Below are 5,109 nucleotides of genomic sequence, written 5' to 3'. Positions count from 1 at the left end.
GACATCTACCATGGCACTATAATGATTTACGATACCAAAACAATATCGTGTACTATTAGGGCTGCATATTACACAAAGACAACTGGAATCTCTTGGAATAAAAAACGCAGCTCATTTGACAATATGGAATAAAGCATTGTGTTACTGCACTACCACACTTACGCAATGCCTGTTTTTTAATATCGTGTCCATAGGTCGGTCTCATCGGTCCAATCAAGTGAGTGCTCCAGAATACCTGTTCCTTATTTCTGAGCTGGAAGGAGAAAGGCGATTTGCATCCATTGTCGCCAAGAGCCTTGAGAGCATGGTGAGACAAAGTTTGTTCCTAATTTGTTCTTGATGCAATGTGAATAGCATAAAAAGATGCAATCCGACTGAAAACTAACGGATTAAAAGAAGTTAACTGTGATGGGTCATTTATGAAGATATCATCAGTGACCTGTTACAACTCCATAAAAAGAGTTTTTACCGACTCCGTTTATACACGGACACTTAAAAATTGAATACGATTACGTGTATTGCAAAAAGAACCGGTAACCTGAAGAATACGTTTGTAATTATTTCGAAATAAGGGAGGAGTGGGAGGGGGGGGGGGCAGGGGGGGGGCGCCTTTTACCTTGAAGCACCTGAAGGAGTCTACTTGTTTTAAAATAAGGTTTTTTAGGGGAGGGGGTGTTCCTTACCTCTTCACTTTTCACTTCACCATTCATTCAATCACTAATTACGTTCAAAGCTTCACCCTGTTTAGGGTGCACGCATAACTCCATAACCAAGAAGTGTTGATCTTCCTCTTGGTCTTCGCCCATTGGTTTAAGGTTTTATCTAAATTTAGGATACAGGCCCTAGTTGTTCAAAAGGTGGATAACGCTATCCACCAGATAAATCACTATTCAGTGGATAAACACAATAGCAAAACCAATGGATAATGATTTATCCGGTGGATAGCGTTTTTCCACCTTTTGAACAACTGGCTTATCAGATAGGGCCTGATATCCACATTGCCTCAGATTGGTTGTGCTGAATGGATCGTGCACGGACCGCATTTTGCCACCATGTTTTTCTCCCGCAAAAGATCTAGCAGTAGCCCCTCTAAAGTGGATAATTTCGTCAGCTTGTGGCCGCATTCCATCGCAGATAAAAACTTTTGTATTGTGTACTTCTCCTGACCCCTGAAAAATTTACCACAGTTTTACTGAAAAGTTCAACTCAAAAATGATTTTTGCTGTAGGAATTATCTTGACTAAGAAATGTGGATGATTATACTTCAGGGTGCCTTATACCAAGCAACTGCGTTCCAGTTTTGGCCAGAGCTCTTTCTCCAGATGTAGCCGCTGACCAGGAACCTATCGTGATTATGTAAACTAAATCGTTTTTTCCAGGCATCAAGACTACTTTTCTGCTTGTAAAAAGAGTACAGAGTTAATTAGGGAATAAAATGCGTTAAATTATTTAAGAGTTCGTCTCACCAACACTTTTTCGTAAGGACGTCAGGTTGTTAAATCAATAATTATCAAGTATAGGGAAGATATCGTTGACGTCACCTATTGTCATTAATGTGCCAACTAGAGCCTCATTGGCTGTCGAAACAAAACATCTTTTGTTCCTGTGGATGGCAAATTTGAATAACAAAAGCGATGTTTGTAAACAGATATCTTCCCTATTTTGCTTTTACAAAGAGCTTTAAAATAATAATTTTCAACTAACGCCATGATATAGGTGTGAAAGTAAATCATTTCTTCGTTGACGAGGTAAAAAACAAATCACTACATACTAATCACCTCAGAACATACTTTACAACCCCAAGTCAGCGAGATTTCTTTCCAAAGAAAATTGCCGTCTGTTAGTACGTTTCACTTGGTCAAGTTCACTGGTCGCCGTCCAGTTAGCTTCTTCTTGCTACGAACCTGCATGTTCTTGTGAAGCCATTTTTGTCGAACACTGATGGCTCTTTTTCTTGCTTGGGTCAGTTGTCTGTGATTCGTCACTGATACGTTTTTACAATGGATCGATTTGACCCGCTGTAGCCGTGGTAGTATTCTCAGATCATCAGGCTGCATTGTGTTAGGGACTGTTTAAATATGAAAACTGTCATAGGTAGCAATGTCCATATCGGTTGGAGTTAGTTAGTTTCATTGGCCTTAAAAACGGCCCTAAGCGATCAGTTCAATAATGTGATAAACTGTTTAAGGAAATTAATTGTGGCCGATTCCAAGGACGGCAAAATGCGATTGAACAGGGCTTGATTGATTGTGGTTTAGTATCATGTGATTACGGAGGGTCACGCCATTTTTTTTTCTGATCAAACTGCGCAAAGGACATTTTATATCTTCGATTTTGAGTCGCAGCAGCTCGGTGCAATTTTTGTCGCAGTGAAGTTGCAATTGAAAATTAGCACTGCAATTCCTTTGAGTGATATTGCAAGTGTCTTAACATACTTTACTACCACAAGGATTACATCAACTTGCTGCGACAAAAAATGTAAGGGATTTTTAACGATTAATTCTAAACTATTTAAGAAACCCCAAGGAAAGTTTTATTTAATTGCTCTTTGACACACCAACTCGTTTTCAATAGTGTTGGATGACGCCTGCCAACGTTTCTTTGTTTGAGGAATGTTGACTAGCATTTTTGTTTACTAAACCGCGACTGAAACAATGTCACAAACAAATGTCGGCGAACAATATTGCACCGTTAAGCTTCTATTACGCACGCGCCGAATATTCGAAGCCAGAAGTCTACTGCGGGGCTTTTGGGCCAATCAACCTATCGGTAAAACACCAGGCAATTTTGACAACTGAGCTTAAAATTCTTTGTATTTTTAAAGAGTCATCCTTTTTTTTTTCGTTCAGCGAGGTCATAGTTTCACTTTTTTGAGATGCATTCATGACAAGGCGGAACTTTTTTCCACCTTTAATGTAATAAATGGACAGTTTTTTGCAATTGGAAATGTATTGACGACTCTTTTCGAAGGTGAATACCAGTTTCCCCGTCAACTCAGAAAAACAAGTGAGTAATCTGAAATATTTTACAAATGTTGATTGGGAAGTTGCCAATAACTATTCCCGAAAATTTTCAGGGCCGGATATGTTCTGCTTATATCTGAGTTTGGCAACTACCGCATTAGAACTTAAGACTGTATCTTCTTATTTCCAGGCTCTATGGCAGTGATGTTAAGCTGGCCATAGCACAATGGGATACAACTTTCCCTGCTTAACATACAAAAAAGACGGATGGCCTAATACCGTCATGGGAACTGTCTTAATTACCTAAATCATCCATAGTGCAATAGGCTACATATAATTTAGACGATGAGCGCTCTAAAGTTTAAAATAAGTGATTTTTAAATTAAAATAACAACAGTAATGATGTAATGTTGGAAAGATAAAACTATTTCGAAACAAATTAAAGTTCTTATCTGGCACTGTCTTGTGTATTTTTTTAATGTGTATATTTTTGTATTTGCGTCACCTTCGACGAAATGAGCAAACAATGTGCTACTCATTATTCTAAAAAGACATTTTTGACAAAGGATAACGAGCTATACATCTAACATAATATGATATGATTCTTAATTCTGTGGAGATCTTTGCCATCGTGTATCGTACGATCGACAGAATGATTTTCATTCGAATTGTGACCGGAGTGTTTTCAGGGAGGGGAGGGTTAGGATGAAAGTCTGAGGTCATTTTACACAATGTGCTGCCATTGGCGACGTTAGGGTGGTGTAAAAGGCGCGATAACAGGTGCGAGGATTTTTGTCTTGAGCATGCGCACTTCAATAAACTTCGACCATTAAACCCAATACGCATGCTCGGATCTGAGAACTCGTTCTCGTTCTATTTTGGACAAGTCCTCAATTTAAAGATCGTCGTTACCTAAAAAAAAATTCTGAGGGAATGTCTAAAAGGGAGTGGCTTTTCACAAATGAAGCGAAGGGTGTTGGATGCGTTCGTGGGAAAAGTGTAAATTTGGAAGGAGGAATGGAGGGAAATTCCCGAATTTATTGTGACTCTTAAGATTGATTATTCAAACATAGTCCAACCAGGGATGAGCAAAACCTTTGCCTATTTTAATGTATCAAGGTTGATCGTTGTCGAAAACAATGTAGAAAGGGCAAACGCAAAGGTAAAAAGGATTTATCTAAACAATGCAACTCACTTTAAGAAAGTTCTTTAGGTAAAATAACTGTTAAAAAAAACCGCGGTCGGTCTAAGTTGGGCATCGTTTCAATACCGGGCCTTAAGTTTCTTTAGAACGAAACTACGCGCTGAATGATAAAATGAATTTTCATTTAAATGTAAAGTAAAGAGATTTAGCATTGCGTTACGTGAAACGGTAAACGGGAAGCGGAAGGCGGCTGTTTGTCAATCATAAAAGCGTGAAATTCTCTGATTCTAACATGTCTCTAACTTTTGAAAAATTGGTCGATGCGTGCAGTTAACGGGCATGAATTCGAAATGCGTTTAACTCTTTGACTTTTGGCAAAGCGCAAATCTCAGCTTGGCGTATGCCTTTGCCGTAAACGAAATGCGAAAGATCGTAAATGGTTGCAAAAGTTTCCAAATAGAACCGCAAATTAAGGAAATAGAGACTTCTTGAAGTGAATTTGTAAATACATGTAGCATGTTGTGATTCAAGTGTGATAGTGTATATGGTTGCTAAGAACGTCGGATTTAGGACGTTTGGCTCAGTCAATGCAAAAAAACAAAAGTCGCCGTTGTCATGGGTCCACTCCATCAAAAGGTTCCGTTTTTAGACAAACATGGAAATCAGTAATAGCTCATGTCTCTCGACCATTTTAACTTTCGAGGGAAATATCATGCCATTGCTAGATGGCCTGGTTCAGTGGTATTGGTTTTGATTCACCGTACGGGTGGTCTGAATTCAAATTTCCCTCAGAGAAGTGATTTGATTTTTATTGATGATCCTAAATTCATCTCCACTTCGTTTTATAAATAGCCTTCTGGCTGGATTTCTTAACGCATGTGCATTAACATGCTTGAGTCTTACAATGTACGTCCCACAAGCCTCACTTCATGCATACCACAATGTATAAATATACGTTTCTTCCGTTTAACAGTCTGTCATGGTACGTTTGTTTACTTTGTA

Source organism: Montipora capricornis, chromosome 11, assembly GCF_036669925.1.
Source record: "Montipora capricornis isolate CH-2021 chromosome 11, ASM3666992v2, whole genome shotgun sequence".
NCBI classification, from domain to species: domain Eukaryota; kingdom Metazoa; phylum Cnidaria; class Anthozoa; order Scleractinia; family Acroporidae; genus Montipora; species Montipora capricornis.
The sequence above is the reverse complement of the archived record's forward strand: the minus strand, read 5'-3'. Positions refer to the sequence as shown.